Source organism: Sus scrofa, chromosome 10 (genome assembly GCF_054392235.1).
Source record: "Sus scrofa isolate SSC_HxYL_T2T_F1_AM1 chromosome 10, Sscrofa_HxYL_maternal_Yorkshire_Landrace_v2.0, whole genome shotgun sequence".
NCBI classification, from domain to species: domain Eukaryota; kingdom Metazoa; phylum Chordata; class Mammalia; order Artiodactyla; family Suidae; genus Sus; species Sus scrofa.
This window is the reverse complement of record NC_139392.1, coordinates 92758059-92776979: the sequence shown is the minus strand read 5'-3', so window position 1 is coordinate 92776979 and position 18921 is coordinate 92758059. Positions and strand designations below refer to the sequence as shown.

The window sequence follows — 18921 nt, the reverse complement described above, 5'->3', positions numbered from 1 at the left end:
TTACTGAGTTACTTTGGATTTGAAATAAAAGCAACGACGCAGTTTAGAAAGCAAGGAATAAGTAAAGAATAAATTTCACCCAAACCAACTGTGAACATTAAAACTTAGTCTATGAATGCGCCTCCTAGGTAAGTGGTATTTCATTAAAATTAATCTAATTTTCAAAACTGAGGTAACCTTTCACTCACTAACAGACTGAATTTGTTATTTCTGGGTATAGGAAGTCTTCATCTTTGTCCCAAAGCTGTCTATTAAAAAGACAGGCATGTAGCCCACAGGCAGGAAGAGAAAGTCCATCCCCACCGAGCAAGGAAGTAAAAGGCAGTGACCCGATGTGGAGTAAGAACCTAGAAAGCCACCTGTATCACTCACACCTACTACCGCTCGCGAGTCTAGGAAAGACGCCTCTACTTTATTTTTCCTTCCTACCACAGTGAGTTGAAAGGTAATGACGGCTCCACCTGCTGAACGCTCGGATGCTGAGGAGAAGCCGTAACCGTGGATGTGGGCGCCTCTCCCGCTATCACAACCATGTCTAAGTAGGGTTGCACTTTCACAGCTTTCAGAGGAGGTTAGAACTCAGCTGCGGTTGGGGCTGAATCCCTATGCCTGACCAAGTGCCTACGGCGCTCAGACATAAAAGCAGACCCATGATTTGCGCAGCGCTTGGAACTGAAAAGGCTGGGCTCCAGGACATACAGACTTGGTCCCCAGGCCTGAGGTGCCTGGTGGGAGACTGGGCACGTGGTGTCATGGATACTTGAGCGGAAGCCCCACGAGATCCTGGTCAACTGCAGCCGTCCAGCGTAGGGACGTGGGTATATCAACCGGATGCAGCCACGTGCGGATTCTGGATGAAGGTCAGTGGGGCCTGTTACTGGGCGTTGCTAACAGGTGCCAGGCGATGTGAAGGCTGCCTGCCCAAAGATCGCAGACAGCCCTGCCGTCTCCCCATACCATGTGTCAGGACATCTAGTTCAAGGCCTGGGGGCCCCGTGGGTGCCCTGGGACCTCCCTCCGCCTGGATTCCTCACTTGCACGCAGGAGTGGCCATACTCACCACCCAGGCATGACGTCAAGACTCAGCTGAGATAGGGCGTGACGTCGGAATCACAGAGAACAGAAACACAGCACGTCCTTAATAGGTACTAAAATTCTTCCCATTTTTCAAATTGCTTTGAAAAAACAAACTGCTTTGCTATCCAGAGAGGACGGCCAGAAAAACAGCATAATTCCTGCTCTGCTCTTTGAGCGTTTACTCACACGTGTGTTTATTTTTTCCCATAATAATGCACAGGAAATACATTACATCTTCCAAGTGCTGGCCGATTCTGTTTATGTTTGTTTGCACACTGAGTCCCTGATGGACAGAGGTCGTCGGGAGGCCTCCGTGCTCCGGGGCCCAGTGAATGCTGGGTTACCGGGACAGCCCTTTCCACTAAGGCAGCGGCATTCTGCCCACGATCTTTCACGTGGGTTTGATGACTTTTCACATGCCTCGTGAAAAAAATTTATTTTTTCCTTTTTGGCTGTGGTTCTCTCACAATACAAACTCCCTCTAAAACTGATGGCAGACTTTATTTGAACGCACAAGTATATTCCAGCTTGAGAATGAATCAAAGCCACATTTTTTTCCGTAGGATAAAGACACTGTATCACTGAGCTTTTGTGTGTCCTCACAGATGCGCCTCTCCTCGGCCTGGACGTGAGCTGTCAAAATCGTACTTTGCGGCTCTACGTGTCTACTGACGGGAGCTAGGAATCAGGGGGAATACTAAGGCCACTGAAATTTCCAGCTGCCTACATTTCTACGCTGAGTAATTCTGCCCGCCCCAAAAGCAAATATTTAGAACGAGTCCATGCTGACTCATGATGGAACCTTCAGGACAAAATGAACACATTGTTTCTGCTCCCTGTGCCCCAAGGGTGGGGACCAGGCAGTCCTGCCTTTAAATAGTCACAGGTTGTGTCAGTGACCTTCGTGTCCCCTCCTGATGACTCACAGGCCTAACCTCAGTTCTTAGTGGTGCCACCTTTCAAAAATGTCTGTTTTCACTCCTGAGCACCTCTTCTCTCTAAAAGGGTACGGCAGCAAGTGTCCATTTCCCTCTGCCTCATAAATGAAAACGAACGATGTTGAACAAAACAAAATATGAGTGTGTAGCCCCGAATGATGCCGCCGCAGCCGCCTTCCGCGCCGAGTGCGCCCCTTCCAGTCAGTCGAGACGCCCATGACATTTGCTGTCACAGGAATCCGGCCCGAAGCAGTTTCGTAAGTTTTCTATCACTGGTTGGCGTGTGGGGGCCGAGACAGAAATGGAGAAGGGAAAAATACGGTGGAGAGAGCCTTGGACTGACTGGGGTAGGATGATGTCAGCAAAACAACGTGGAGCCAGAAGCAGGGAGCCCTCTGTCCCCGCCTGCCTGGGACTGAAGGGTGTCGGGAACCCCTGGCTCTCTGCCGACACCAGGGACAGGTTCGGATATGCAGTCCCCCTTCTACTCCATGAAAGGCCTTTGGGCAAACCAGCGTCTCTGGGCCGCGGCGTCTCGCTGGCGCAGAGGATACTACATCTGCTCTTGGGTTTCACGGAGCAGAGATGCCGTGGGCAGAGAATGGTCTGGACACCGTGAGCCTCCCGTGGCCTCAGCCTTCCTGCATTTAGCTCCACCAATCCCCGCAACAACCCCGCCGCGCGGCAAAGGGGATCATTCGCGCCCCTTCTCTGTGCAGAATGAACTCCGCCCTCGTCAGGTCACCGCCAGGGGCCAAGCTCCGCCCTGACCCAGGCCCTGTCCACGCTCTCACCAGCTGTGCCATCTGCACCAGTAAATAATACGGACTGTTCTCATCATTATCTTCACATAAAAATACAGAAGACCGCCTGGCCGTCCTCATCGCTGCGCCCCTCCTCACACAGAGCAGTGACCCCAAAGCACCAAACTTGCCAGGTCGTGTTACCCGCGGCCCCAGAATCAGAGAGGGGCTGCCTTCTCGGGCCTGTGAAAGTCCCGCGGGGTCCGAGCAGTCCCCCACGCCAGGGCTGGGCTCGGGAGGAGGGGTCCCAAGGCAGAGGGCCTGCGTCTGCCCTCCGCCTCCCACCCATGCCCACTGGCTCCTCCTTGTTCTTCGGCCCCGCGGCCGATGGAGTCCCTGCTCAGGAATCAGATCCCAGCTGCAGGTGTGGGATCTGATTAACCCAGTGTGCTGGGCTGGGGCGCGAACCTGCCTCCCAGTGCTCCAGAGACGCCAGCACACCCTACTCGCCAGAGCGGGAACTCCCTCACCATCACGCTTCAACAGGCTGCTGCCTCCACGCGGGAAATACGCTGTGTCCCCTGCAGAGAGTGGCATGCTCTGCAGCGACTTATTTTGGGGTTTCAAGGAGCTAGGCTCTCGCTTCTTTCTCCAAAATGAACGGAAGCCAGCCACTGCTTCCCCCACATCGCTATCACCAGGGGGCGCGGGGCTCGGCCGAGAACGTCTTCGGGTCCTTGCTCTCCCCCAGCATTTGCTGTCTGCAGCGACCTGGACCCCTGCTCACCAGCCAGGCCCTCCCTGGATGGCGTGTCGGACACTCCGCACTCACGTCACCCTGTGGCCGTGGTCGGCTCAGCTGTGCAGAGCAGTCGATTACACAGAATTCTGTGACGTTAAGAAGCCAAGGGCCCACGATTCTCTTGGCATTTTTTCACGCAGTTAATGTGCCAGGATTCTGCCATTGTCTGGTGTGGGCTTCCCTAGAGCCCAAGCCAAACTCTGCTTGCCTTTCCCATCACTGGCCAATTTTTAATCCACTTGTGCTGATGTAGAGGTTCTTTTTGTTTTCCTTCCTGACACAAGCAGGAAGTTTCCAGAGCCCCAAAGTAAGAGAGCAAATGACTTACATTGCTTATTTCAGCGTAGTTACTTTGTAAATACAGTTTAAAGACTCAGATTTTCTATGAATCACTTATATTCATTTCAGTGAGGTTATTTCCTTCACTTTCAGAAAACGGGGTAATCGTACATGATTCTTTAATGAGAAAAATACTATTACCACCCATTTTTTCCTTCCTCCTGCTCTCTTGCTGCATGTCTTTCATCAGCTTTTCGGGACCCCCTGAAACCCCGGTCATTGCCGCAGTGCCCTCATTTTTTAAAAGTGTGGTTCAGCCATGAGACATGGACTTGAAATCCAAGTGTCTCCTGGGTGCCTCCCATTGATTTTTGAAATTTCTCCCAGGTTTATAAAAATTAATCAGGTTACCTTTGCTTTTTAGAGTAATGCCTTGTGGCTGGCTCAACCACACCCTCAGTGCTACCGAGAATGTCAGTTCCTCTTGGATTTGTATTTTAGGGGAAAAATCGCTTGTGTTTTATTGACGCAGCCCAACGGAATCAAAACGCCACGGCAAAATAAGCAGGCCAACAAAAAAGCATCGTACTTTTTTCAAAGGCCCTTTAAAGATATACAGTAACACCCAGTTAACTCTGTGCCATTTACTTGACGATTTTCGTGTTGAGAGAACAGAATCGTGGAAGCTAGCCAAAAAGGGACCTTGGGAACCAATATAGGCGATTAGATTGCATCCTGTTCATGAAAGTACATGCGCTTTATTCTTGGGCAATTCTCGCAGGCTCAAGTCATTAATTATTATTACACTAAGCTAAACCCCTCCTCAACATACTGGTAGACAAATGCCCAACCCACCAAGAAGGTGACAGAATTACAGTGAACATCATGTATCCTCCAGCCAGATTTCACAACTAACTTTTGTTACCTCTGCTTTGTTCCATGTCTACCCATCTTCTTCATTCCTCTGCCCATAAATTAATCCAGTATAAGCACAATTTCAACACGTTGATGGCCTAATTTCCTACCCATGGGAAATCTGAGAGCCATGGATTAGAACGGGGTTGGACAGGGAGACTTTAAAGAGTGGGCCCCTGGGTCCTGACCCGGTGAGGACCTGACGACTTGGTGTAGGTGGGTACACAGGGGAAACCCCCTTCCTCGTTGGCGGCTACTGCCTAGAAGACTGGGACTGTAGCGCATAAGCTATGAGTCCATCCTCTGCACAGGACGGGCGCCGCTAACGAGAGCCTGACTCGTGATGAAGCCTGGATGTGACCCCAAGGCTCTCCTCTACTCGGCGCTCCAGGCGGGGACCACCGGGGGGGTGGCAGTTGCCAGGCCTGTTGAAACTTACTCGCCGTCCACGGCGGAGTAGACCTCCCGTCTCTACCCGGCTGAACCCTGAGGGCAGCGGCATTAGAGCCACAAGTGATCTGCACCGCTGCCAACCCCTCTGATGGTGAATAAAACATGAAATCAGAAAGTATAGAGTCCCTGGCCCGTTCAGTACCATGCCTCCAACTCCTTAGATTGAGGTATTCTCCACTCCTTTTGCTTCACACACACACACACACACACACACACACACACAGAGCGCACGCGCGAGCGAGAACTGAAGTTTTACAGTACATCTCTCTCCAACGTGAAAAGTTTCTGCCCAAGCGTTAGACCTGGGCAGCCATAAGGATGTTATCAGTGGGAGGCTCTGCTCTTAAGGAAAATAAGTGAACAAGACAGTTTATGGGACGATGGCGTCTGGGTGGAGACACAAGCTGGGTGCCCTGGCCGCCCAGGTGTGTGCAGGGTGTTGGAGACCAACGGAGCAGGTGCAAGGCTTCCTAAGAGTCCAGGGTGGGGTGGGGTGAATCATGAGGAGGAAGGAGAGTTACACAGGAGGATACAGCCATATTCTGAATTCTGGACGTCGCGGGCATAAACATGATTTCGATTTTATCATCTGGTACACAAGCCACGCTGTTAACAGTGGGGCAGAGGTCATGGAATAATCTGAGAAGTCCGTCGTGTAATTAAGACAGAAAACAGAGGGAATTTTCATACGCATTTTTAAAGGGCTACTAGGAAAATAAAGGGTAAAATTTTACAGTGTTCCAGCATCGTGGGACACTTCCCTCACCCAGAAGATTCCTGGAAGTGGACCCGCTCATGCTCCAACCCAACCACGATTGAGGCACTGCTTCGGACACACGCGGAGCAGTGTCTTTTGTGGTAGGCTGACTCTTGAGTGAAGTGAAAATCTGCCTTTGATGCATCTTAATTTTCATAAACCAAACTGCTTTGCCTGGAGGCCGCGGGCGGTACGCGTGGTGGTGCCTGGGGACGAGGAAGACGGAGGGTCTGGCCTCTGTGTGTGTAACCTGCCTCCTTTCATTGTCTGTTTGGCTGCGTCACTGCAAAGCAAGGTTTTCCCTTTCTTCTTCTGAGACCCCGAGGTCCGTGAGGAATGTCGTGTGTCTTGGTCACAAGCCGTAAGAAGAAGGTTGCCTTGCACAGCTCAGAAGCTCCGTTTGTCCCCAGCTGTGTTCACAGTAGTTGGGTTGTGTTTCCGTTCTGTTCGTGGATCAGCTGAAGCGTTTCACACGAGGGGCAGCCCCAGTGAGCAGGGGTCCTCGAGACAATGGCACCCAGTCCTCTGTCACCTCAGGGTGGCCTGGGGGCCGATGTGGGGGGCACGGGCACAGCCTGTCTCCACGCTGCTAAGACGGCGAAGCAGAGGCACACAGCTGTGAACACAGCCAGACGCTGGCGGAGGACAGCTCAGGGGCCTGGGAAATAAAGATTCAAAGGAGGGAAAAATCTTGCCCACTTCAATTCTGCCAGGGTCTAAATACACGCTCCGTCCTTAAACACGAGCTCACAGGATCCTGCCACCTGACCTTCCTCACACGCCCAGCCTGGCGTAAATGGCAGGATTGTCCACAGCGTTTCAGATGAGACCCTTTTCAGTGGCTGCTTCCGAAACAGCTGCTCCTTGTGGGTTCCCAGAATTGCATTTTGGCTTCAGGATGTCTGGAAAGGGCTGAACTGCCCCTCGCAGCACAGCAGAAAGAAAATGATGGGAATACATGACTTCATAATCTGCACACCAAACTCATCTGGGCTGTGTATTTAGTGTGTTTGTGTGCGTATGTGTGAGTCGGGGTATGGGCATCCAGATTCGTGATCTATACCATCCTCTGTCCAGCAGGTCCAGTATCTGGTACCTACTTCCATTTGGCGGACAAGACTCGGTTGTTAAGAGACGCAGACAGGTTTTTCGGAGAGATGCTCTCGAGCCACACCCCCTAGCTTGGATGTAGACGGAAGAGAGCGCCTCTGGTTGAGCTGGTGAGCCGTAGGTGCTGTGAGGTTTGCAGACTCTCGTGGGCTCCGGGGAGCTTCGGCCTGTTTGGGACATCGGGGACCCCCAGCTGCCCCTCTAGACCAGCATTCTCTCCGCAAGGTGGGGCCTGACCTGCGACCCCACGCCCCCCCGCTGCCCCTCCCCCCAGGGCTGGTTCCCTCCGGCCTCCGTTCCCCCCCTCCTGCTCTGTGTGCTGCACAAGGCACAGGGCCGACGTGTTAGTTTCTACTTTTTTCTGGCATTAATATAACAGAATCAATATTATGCAAGATCATGTTTTAATTCTGAGGTATACAGCTCTCCCATACAACAGGCCACTGTACTCGAACAAAGCCCATGTAACAAGACGATGTGCTTGTTCTTTCTTGGGCTGGAGGAGTGACGATGACATCAAAACCTATTCGCCTTTTTTTTTTTTTTTTTTTTTTTTTTTTTTTTGTCTTTTGTCTTTTATTTGTTGTTGTTGTTGCTATTTCTTGGGCCGCTCCCGCGGCATATGGAGGTTCCCAGGCTAGGGGTTGAATCGGAGCTGTAGCCACCGGCCCACGCCAGAGCCACAGCAACGCGGGATCCGAGCCGCGTCTGCAACCTACACCACAGCTCACGACAACGCCGGATCGTTAACCCGCTGAGCAAGGGCAGGGACCGAACCCGCAACCTCATGGTTCCTAGTCGGATTCGTTAACCACTGCGCCACGACGGGAACTCCCTATTCGCCTTTTTTAAAAGTCTGTTTTTCTCTCCTGGTGTGTTAATCACCACAAGGGCCAGGGCCATTTCTGTCTCGCTCACTTTTGAGCCCAACCTCCAGTATGACGCTAACATGCGACGCATCCTCAACCACCGTACTTTTTATTAAAGTGTAGCTCATTTACAATATTATATCAGTTTCAGTACACAGCCTAGTGACTTAGTATTTTTACAGATGATGCTCCATTAAAAGCTACTAAAAGATAACGACTAGAACTCCCTGTGCTGTTCAGCACATCCTGCAGCTTCTCCCTTCCACACAGAGTACTGTGTACCTCTTAACCCCCCACTTCCCCCCAATCTTGCCCTCCCCCACTGGTAACCACTAGTTTTGTTCTCGATATCCGTGAGTCTGTTTCGGTTCTGTTAGATCCATTTGTTTATTTTTCAGTTCCACACATTCGTGATATCATGCAGTCTTTGTCTTCCTCTGTCTGACTTACTTCACTGAGCATAATACCGTCCAGGTCCATCCATATTGTCGCAAATGGTAAAACTTCATTCTCTGGGTGGCTGCGCCGTATTCCCTTGTGTATATGCACCATGGCTGCTTCATCCATTCACCTGTTGATGGACATTTTGGCAGCTTCCATGTCTTGCCCACTATAAACACTGCTGCCATGAACACGGGAGGGTGTGTATCTTTCCAAATTAACGTTTTCTTTTTTCTGGACATACACCCAGGAGTAGCCATGCTGGCTCATAGGTGGTTCTAGGGTCAGTTTTCGAGCAAAGCTCTACGCTGTCTCCCACGGAGGCGGCACCAATTTACATCCCTCCCAACAGCTGCCATGCCCCCCCCTGCTCCACATCCTTGCGGCATTCCTTCTTTGTGGTCTCCTCGTGATGGCTGTTCTGACGACCTCTGCACTCTGCATGAACCCCTGGCGGTCATCTCGCAGGGACCCCCTCCAGCAGGATCCCCTGAGCAGCTCCTGAGCTTCCGCTCCAGAGCGAAGGCACTGCTGGCAGCCCGGGAGGTGCAGGGAAGGCCCCTTTCACCTGCAGGCCCTGGAACCCTGGAAGGATGTGGGCAAGGACTGGGGCTCCAATGCGGCACTAACTTGTCAGGACTCTCTCTTCTCATGCCAAACAAGTATTTACCTGTGCACTAACTTTTTGTATTCATAATTCTGTAGATGTTTCAGGCTCCACAGAACGTGGCTCAGCCCCAAATACACCCCAAACAGGAGGTGAGTTAATACTTTTTCTGGAGGACTCCTTCTTGTCTCCTTCTGGTCCTTTTCCTGCTGCTCTCCCCACCCCCCCCCCCCCCCCGCCCGCCCACCCTTCCCGGTCCTTCTTTCCAGCCGCGCTCGCGTCTGACCGTCACACCTGGCAGCACGGCCCCGCCTGCGCATGTGCGAGGAACAGCCCCCTGCCCCCAGCTCGACAAAAACTGTCAGCATTTTAGGGGGTCTCTCCCTTGAGCCCCTACATCCCACTCTAATTAGAAGCCTGAAAAGAGGGTTTCCCCCGTTTCCCCTCGTTTCTGGGATATGAGCATGTGGTCTACGTGTGCCAATCTCATGCTTGAAGCCTGGGTTCTTTTAATTTAAAGCCCCTAAACATATTTCTGAACTAAGAGCATACGATTGAGTTAGTGGTCGAGGTAATAACGAGGACGAGCGTCCCCCGTGTCCCCCCTTTATCATCAGCACCCCGCCTACTTGGAGGGAGGCCCCCGGGCGCTGTGCCGTCCTCGCAGCACATGGCTCCTTCACGCCGCCTCATTTCGGGATTGTCACGAAGCTTCTCCTCCCCCAAAATACGCGGCTTCGCTTCCAGAACCCCACTCTCGGAGGACGTTTCTGTTTCTGGTGCCTCCCAGGACCCTCCGTGGAGACGCAGCCCTTGTCGGCCCTGAGGGCATCAGCAGAGCCCAGCGAGGCCCGCCACGGGGTCTGTGTGAGCAGGTGTCTCCACTGGTTCCCACTGCCGCCCGTGGAGTCAGTGCTGGCCGGGGTGGCCGGGCTGGAACGTAGCTTTCAGTGCTGGCGTCTGGAAAAGGCGCAGCCGTGAGCACAGGTTTCCTGTGACGGCCCAGAGCGACCCTGCTTGTCCCGGGCTCTGGGTTCCTCCCTCCTTCTCGGGGCTGAAAGGACGTCTTGAGTGACCTGCACCCTTCCGGGGGCCCAGGTTCACCTCCTTGTGGGAACTGGCGTGGGAGGAGGAGCTGAAACGGCAGCCAGGCTGGCATTTCAGCAAATGGTCCAGCAGTCCAGCCCAGCGCCAAGGAACAGGGCAGATAGAGCCCAGCATGCCTGGGACGTGACTCACCCGAGGAGCAGCGGCCCCCGCCCGGCTCTGGGCCTCGCCGTTTCTGGGGAAAACATTCTCCGGGGCTCTTGCAAGAGGATGACTCATGTCAGGGGGTATTTTTAGGAATCTGTTAACTTGCACTTAGGGAGGCAGGATCCAATTGGAGCGGAGCTGTGAGCCGTTACACACAAGCTGTTTTGAATGTTGTAATTGTGCCACGGTTTCTGGGTCTGCGGATTGAGTCATCTTCTGGTGAAGCAGAAGGGAAAACAGAAAGAGACTGTTGCTACAACAGGGCATTTGATAAGATGCTAAAGAAATCAATGCCAGGAACAGCATTATATTTATCTTTATAGGATCACACCTGCTTGTTCCAAGCACATCGTGTAAGACTTGGTTATATTTTGCAGAGTCACTGTTGGGCATTTTGAGGACGAGGGGAGCATATGTGCGCCGGTCTTAGAGGCAGAGGCTAGCAGGTTAAAGTGCCCTTTTACACAAGGTCGGCTCTGGGAGGGTCTCGTGTATTTGCACCTTGCGTTTCAGACGCTGGAAAGGAGCAGACCGAGTGGTTCAGCAGATGATGCCTGGGAGGAGTTAATGCGTCTGGGACCCTGATCCTGGGAGGCTGGGAACCTCCCAAATGGAGCGCATGTGTGTGCGTATGTGTGTGTGGGGGGGCCATATGTGCATGTGTAGGTATGTGTGCATATTTTGTGAGTGTCGGTGTGCTTCTGATGTGTGTGTGTGTTGTTTATGTAGATATGGACATGTGTATGTATTTGAGTGTGCATAGGTTGGTATTTGGTTTGCGTGTGTTTGCAGGCATGTGTGAATCTACATGTGTATTCTTGTGTATGTGTGTTTGTGTTATGTAGACATTTTGTTTTTGTGCATATGTACCTCTGAGTATATTTGGTTATGTGTATTGTGTGTAGGGGTGTGTGTGTGTGTGTTTGGGTATGTATATTTGATGTGTATATGTTTTATTTTGTGCATGTGTCTGTGTACTGATGCTTGTATCTGTTTTTGTGTATGTGTTTACCTGGGTGTGCCTGGGTGTGTGTGTGTGGTTGTGGTTGTATGTATTGGGTGTAGGTTTGTACATGTTTTCAGGTATGTGTTTGCACTAAACCACCAGTCCAGTTAAGCATATGCGGGGCCACTCAGAAGCTAGTAGGTAAGTGAGTAAGTGGTTTGTGGAGTTTTCAAAGCTGAGAAACAGCATCTTTGTTTCAGGCGGGAAAGGGAATCCTACTATCAAATGCCCAAAGAGCACCGGCTCAGTAAAGTGGGGCTTTGCTACAACAGCAAGGATTTCTCATCTTCCAGTAATGATCAAAGGCAAACAAAACAAACAACAAAGCAAATGTCAAAACAAGACTAAAACTGCTGGCTGGCCTGACTGTTCTATTTCTTTCACTGTTGCTGCTTTTCTCCTACATTCCACACCCCGAGATGCTCAGATGACTTTTCTGAGTTGGCCAGTGTGTACAAGCTCCTGCCATCTTACCCAGGGCACGTGTGTCTGTGCTGACCGGTCCTTTGCCTGGTACGGCCTGGGTGTAACCAACACTCATGAGCTTAAACGGTGATTCTTCCCCACGTGGAGCTGGGTCGCCCAGAGCTCTCCCCGTGCCGTTTCACGACCGTTCCCTCTCCCACCGTTAGTGTTATTAAAACAGATGGTGCCTTTCCCTCCAGCAGGGCACTACGACAGCCAGTTTTAGAGAGTAAATTGGGAAGTCGATGTTTCCTTGTAAATAAGCAGGGGATGGCTCACCCAGCTCAGCCAAGGGAGAGAACCAGATCTCAAACGTCACCTGGAATTCAAGCCACTGAGAGCAGTCCTTTGCTCAAAAGAGGAGAAAAACCCTCTGCGGGACTCTGATGTTGGAACTTCGACCCCAATGTTCTTCTTGTTTCCTGATGGGTGAAAAGCAGAAACAGCACACCGTCTCTTTGGCAGTATTTTTGGCTTAGCCAAAAGTGAGGAAGTATTAGATAATTCATGCAAAATCTGTTTTGACGTAATTTCCAATCTTTGTTCCAGACTCAAAAATATTTGGCTAACCTGGAGAAGCAGCTGAACCGTGGGGTAATAATCTTATCCAAATGGCCACTATTTAAGAATTACTAATTACTAAAAATGAACCTTCCCAACATAATTTTTGTTAAATTACAGTCAAGTGCTCTCGTTTAGATGCAAATAGGATTTTTAAAAAAGATAATACTTGAAAAATTCGTGTGCTTTATTTGTCATAGGTGTAACGTCCAAACCACCTGTATACTTGGTCCCTATTCCGTCTCCCCCAAATTCCCACCAGCTCCCTCTTCCTTCAGGGTGGGCAGACAGGCCTGACGTCTCTCCCCATGTCAGCAGAACAGCCAGGGCTTCATAGTTGTGTGTTTTCCTGGTCACTGTGGATCCCTCATGATTACAGAAAAAAATCACGGCCCTGCCTACACAGTTTTACCTCTGTGTTCTACACAAAATGCAGCAATCAGCGTGATAGGTTGTTTTTGCACACAGATGAAAACAGTTGAAAGAAAATCTTGACACGTGCTTGTAAGTGGTGGTACTTTCCGTCCAGAATAACATGAAACCTATTCACTGCCTCCGGTTGTCTTCCAACTTGATGAGTCAAAACCTCTGGGCACTTCTTTCCCCTCCATCACAAAATAATCAAGGGTAAGGACACACTCTTGCAGCTGGAGCATCCTACAAGGCTAAAATAGGGCAGCTGTGACTCACAAAGCCCTGGACTTGACGTGATAGGCGAGACTGACTTTCGGTTTTCTCACCATGGTCCTCCTGGGGTGCCTCACTGTCCCCAGTTGAGTTCTGGGGCTTGAGCAGCAGGAACGAGCGGACGGGAGGACTGCTCTGGACTCAGAAATGCTCCCCCGCCATGGCCAGGGGGTTTTCTAGAAAAGTGAGGAGAGGAAAACTGACGAAAATCTGCCAGAGTGGCTTTTTCAAAATCACCCGTGATTGTGATACTCACTCCTCAAACTTTGAACATTTTGCAATATAGTCTTCTATTCAAATTTACTTTTCACTTACCAAAGTGGCATTTTATGGTACTGTTTCAAGACTCACATTTTATAATGAGGTCAAGCTACATTACAAAAAAAGGAATATGGTCTTGATAGCGTTTGCATTTTCTCGTAAAACTCTAACATCTCCTGGTTCAGTCGAGAGTTTGGCTTTTTTCCAGATGGACCTCAAGTCCTCCTGTAGCCCCTTATGACTTGTAGGTTTTCCGAGAAATGCCTCCTGTTCTGATAAACGTCCTTTCATAATCCCATAAAAGTTTCGTGCCTTGGCTCATGTGATTATGGGAGCAGCAACAAGGCACAGACTGGCGGCTTAGACAGCAGACACGTAGTTCTCAGAGCTCTGCAGGCTGAGAGTCCCAGATTAAGGTGCCAGTGGATTTGGTTCCTGGAGAGGGCTCTCCTCCCGGCTTGCAGACGGCCGCCTTCTTACTGTGTTCTCGTGTGGGAGAGAGAGAGTTCTGGGGTCTCTTCCTCCTCTTTTAAGGACCCCATCCTATCACAGGGACTCCACCCTCATGAGCTTATCTACCCCTAACTGCCTCCCCCAGGGCCCACGTCCAAATAGGGTCCGACTGGGGTTAGACTTCAGCATATGGGTTCTGAGGGACATAAACATTCAGTCCACAGCACCTCATCAGTGTGCATCCTAAACCATTAAAATGTGTTCATTGGCTCTGAGTTCATTCCAAGAGAGGAATTCTCAATCTTCCACCGCTAGCATGAAACTTAGAAGCAGATAAACAGCAAAAGACATTTCTAGAAAAGACTTTTAGGCGTCAACTTGATAAATATTATATTATATATATATATATATATTCCCTGACACTTAACTGCGTCTCAATAAATATTTTTTAGTCAATAAATGAATATTGCTGAATCTCAGGGAAATGAATAGGATGTTGTCTGTAAAGTCCAATTAAACTAACAAAATGATTTAAACTTCTGGATAGAATTGAATGTCCTTTTCTTCCATACTAAACAGTGCTTGACAGTGTTGTTTCAGCATAACTGATATTGAACAACTCCTGCTGACAGTAAGTGGTCGAGACCTTCATTTACTTCTTGAAGTCAGTCCGTAAACAGAATCGTAAGATCACATCATCTGATAAAAGAAAGTGTTTACCTCCATATTTCGTATATTTACACACGGTATTGTCACGAGTTTGGGGACGTTTTGAAAATGCGAGTAAGCGAAGAACAAGACTGTCTGCAAGCACAAGATTCTCCTTCAAAAGAGCTGAATGTGTGTGACTCATACTTAGTTACCAGCTCACTTATTTTCATCAATATATTTTTTATAGACACAGTCCCTAAGTGTTTCTCATTTTTTCCCCAAACTTCTGGTGATTCAGGATGGTTCATTTCAGTAAGTCCAAGAGAAAGCGTATGATAAAAAATCAAATATTGAACTATGAATCATGGTAGAATGATATGTATTTAACAAATTAAAAAGCTGTCTTGGCCTTGTCACTATCTGAGTTCTATGATTCTCAAAGACTTATTTTGCCTTCCCGGAGTTAATTTTTACCTAAAAACGAGAATTTGAAACTGGCAAATTATGATTATTCTCTTAGTTGTTAGCATCCATGATTCCCAAGCACTCACGTTTGCAATCATTGTGATAAGAGGTAAAACCAAGGGGCTTCAGGGTACTGTCCCAGAAAGCCTCCTGCACTGGAACCGCAGAAACCAGTTTTCTGATCTCCCATTTCCTCTTCCTCCTGGGAGATGACAGGACCACGTTTCCCAGGCCTCCCTGTGGTCATGGGACAAACTAGCAGCCAAAGGAACGTGACAAGTGCCGCATGCCCCTTTCTTGGTCTATTTTGAAAATAAAGCTCTTCCAAGTCCAATCCTCCAGGCTCCCTTCCCCTGGACCCCTGAGCATCTCCATGTGGGCGGAGCCATGAGAGGTGAGGCCTGGGGCCTCTGAATCACTTCCTGGAGGAGAGCCAGAGCCAGCCACCCACAAGGAATACCCTTTCTGCACGCCGCCGAGAAAGAAACAGGCCTCCATCACTCGGTGCCACTTGAGAGGTTTGTGCTGGTTATAGCATCACCCTGGCCATTGCACTCTTTCTCCAAAGAACTGTGTGGATCTGACTTGACGTTTTTTAAAAGTCCTCACCCATCGGGTAACAAGCATGGTAATCCAGGTGGGACGATGACTGCCCTCCTGTGTGTCAGCTTCAGCTCTGTTGGAGTTAATTGTTGAGACGGAAAGCTTTGACTCTTGGGACGACTTCCTTTTTCTTCCTCTATCTGCATCTGTTGTGCGGCCACCATATAAATTATCTCTGGATGCACATGGGTATGTCGATTTGCTCTACTAAATTTAAGTTAACACGTCTCCTTAGTTCATTATTCAGAGAGCTGTCTTCTGACCTATGTCTTAGAGACAGCTAGGAGCTTTGATTTACACTCTCCTAAGTCAAGCCTGCGCAGGGTCAGAGAAGAACAAAGTTAAGGCACGAGTGGGAGGTGCTTTCTTGGTTAGGGGATGGAGGCTGGGAGGGACTTGAGAAATGCCAGGCTCACGTGGCTGTTCCATCCTCAGAACCCGCTCATGTTTGCTTGGGGAACAGAGGTTTCAGCATGAAGATGCTGTGGTCGCGGTGCTCTGACAACTGCTTTCAGCCTCCCCGCTCCTGGCAGAAGTCATGACAAGGAGAAGAGGCTCCACAAGCGAAAACCTTCTTCTCCGCTTCGGTTCCCAGGCTCTGCTCCACGTTCCTCTGCGCCTGCTTCTCCACACTTGCCTCCATCACTGCCTTCTGCTCCATCCCAGGGGACTGCACATACCTCTGAAGGAAACGAGACTTTCACGAGCCCGAGACTGCTTGAAGACTGAGGTTCTCTAAGCGTCTCCTGTGAAAATGACTGGGCACAGAGCAGACAAGTGTGGGCAGATGAGAGCGGAGAGCTCATGCCTTGACCCTGGGGGGCAAAATCCCTACGGTCTCATTTCCGGGGAAGTGAAGAAACTGACGAGGTGTACCCGCCTCCGTGGTGAGCTGAGTGTGGGGCACAGAGAAGAGGGCAACCACCCGGCTCCATGGCTTGAGACCATCAGCTCCCCGTTCTTGGCCTCGTTGTCCGCATCTGCGGGCCCAGCGCTTCGTGGCGGGGCCCGGGAAGTCCTATCCAAGAGCACTGATAATTAGTAACTGTCGACCCCGGGGGCTGTTGAGGAAGGAGTTTATGCTCCAGGAGGTCCTAACTTGTAAGGATGACCCCTTCTGCGTCTGAAATGAAACGTGTTTAGTATCAATTCCAAGTTCTTTAAAACGTTACTTCACTGAGTTGAATTATCCAAACCAAAACGCTGACTGAATAATTCAATTTGGTCAAAGACGTCATCGGTTCAGACCACCCCATCAGTCACCCGCACCCCCGTCTCTGTGGACACAAGCAGTGGCAACGACGCGGAGGGTCAGCCAATAATCGCTTTATTTGAGCACAGAAAGTTTGACCTGCCGGAGATTTATGTCAAAATGAAGTAATTTCCTCTTGTGGAAAACAGATTTTATAAGTTAGTTCTTGAACAGTATACAGTAATTACCGGTGGAAAGGAACGAGGCTGTTAAGTAGAAGCAAAGGGGTCATGAGAAAGGAAACGGAAGTAACAAAAAGTGTTTTTAATGCGCAACTTTTCCAGAGGTCCACTCTGTACACAAGGACGCTTGCTCAGTTTCCTACTGATACTGAAACAAATGACCACAAACGTAGCAGCTTAAAACAATGCAAATTTGATGTGTTATAGTTCTGGAGGTGAGACGTCCAAAAGGGGTCTCACTGAGCTAAAATCAAGGGTTAGAAGCGCTGCATTCTCTCCCCAGGCTCTAGGGGAGGGGCTGCTTCCCAGCCTTTTCCAGCTTCTGGGGCACCTGCATCCCCTGGTTCGTAGCCCCATCCTCTGTCTTCAAAGCCAGAAACACAGCATCTTCCAGTCCCCCTCTGCCTCTCACCTCCTCCCTCCCCGTCTCACTCACAAAACCCCTCATGGTTACACTGGACCCTCAACAGTCCAGGACAGTCGTGCCATCCCAAGGTCAGCTGATTGACAACGTAACTCCTTCTACTGGCTTACTTGCCCTTTGCCTTTATAACTTCACACATTCACGGATTCTGTTAGGGTGGGATGGAGACACCGAAGGCTGGTAGCGTAAGCCGCCCCAGGATACACCATGGTGCCAAAAGGGTTAATTCGATCTGAAGACAAGTGAGAAGATGCAGATATAAGAAAAGCTCTCTGCCCTCCCCAATTTGCCTAAAAGCAAGAGGTAAATGTGTGAAGGGATTCCCCCTCCCCTCTCTACCAGGAAGGATGGAAGCTAATCACCAGGGACCACTCTCCGCCCTGATCAGCCCACAGCCAGCACCAGAGGCGTCTACACAGCAAACCTTACGAACAAACCTTTATGTCCCCGGTGTATCTGCTTTCATAAAATTTGCCAGCCCTAGAATCACAAAGTCCCTTTCCTAAGTCTTGTCATGTTTCTGAAAGTGTGTTTTTCTTTCGTCACGATGCTCCATAAGCCTAAGTTCTAACCACCCCCTAGACTCACCCACTGCTGAGTTTTCTGAGTCTACGAGCTCTGCACTCGTTAATGACTGCCTCTTTTTCCCTGTGAATCTCTCTTCTGTCTGTCTAGTTTGCAAGCCCCGGCCAGGAACCTAAGATGGCCAGAGGAAAAAGAAAATTCTCCTCTTCTACATTTTTGGGGCAGCGCGTTATCTGCCTACCACAGATACCTAGCTTTAAAACTGAGGAGGCTGTTTCGAATTCGTGCGGTTGTGGAATGACCCACTCCACGCGTGTTCACTAAGTGCATACTTGGTGCCAGGCGCTGTGCAGAGCCTGGAATCGGAGAGCTGAGCCAGGCAGATGGGGCTCTGCCTTCGTGGAGAGGGACTGAGACGCAGAGATAAGGGAAACACCCAGGAGAGCCACAGAAGCACAGCCAGGGCGACCTCAGCATCCCCAGCAGCCAGCTGAGGGCACGTGGACACGTCTGGTGCATCCTGGTAGATGCCAACAGCTGTATCTGGCTCAGGCCAAGCGGACGGGACGAGCCGCCACAGCACGAGGACCCTGCTCCCTGCCGGGGAGCTGGGATTGACTGGAGAACCACTTTGCTCTCGAAAAGCCCTATTTCCCCGTGCTCCTGCCCCCACCCCCATCACCCTCCTGACCTTTCCTCCCCAAATTCGCAGCCCCCATGTGCCGCCTCCCTTCCTTCTCCAGCCTTTTCTCTCACGGGCCATTTGCAGGGACAAACTGCCTAGAACAGAAAGATAAAACCCTCTTAGAAAAAATAACCAAATTCCACTCTGGTTGCAGGCGGGCCCTGCTCACGGCCCGAGCTTTCTGGCTCAGACGCAACAGCCCCCCGCCGCGACCGTCCCAGGCTCCAGCTTTGCTCCGTGGGACCCACAGCCAAGACCGCTCCTTTCGAGACTCACTCCAGCTGCTGCCGCGCCTGCCAGCCCCTCGCTAACACACCCACGAGACAGAAGGGCTTGCTCAGAGCGGCCCCGGCTGAGATTTCCAGGTGAAGGTGGGGCCCGTCCGAGAAAGAGTTGAACCACTGAATGAGAAAGGCTGATTGAGACACATGAAAGCAATGCTTTCAGCGTCTAGCA

The 18921-nt window shown here is 50.4% G+C and overlaps 1 protein-coding gene and 1 long non-coding RNA gene across 4 annotated transcripts in view; one reads left to right on the top strand and one right to left on the bottom strand.

Annotated features, from left to right (window-relative positions):
• LOC146399612 (uncharacterized) overlaps window positions 1-18921 on the bottom strand; it is a 125634-nt gene that overhangs the window by 53612 nt on the left and 53101 nt on the right. The window lies entirely within an intron of this gene.
• On the top strand, window positions 11-6579 carry LOC146399613 (uncharacterized). Its single transcript, XR_014818378.1, has 2 exons — window positions 11-128; window positions 221-6579. It is a non-coding gene; the product is annotated as an uncharacterized LOC146399613 (long non-coding RNA).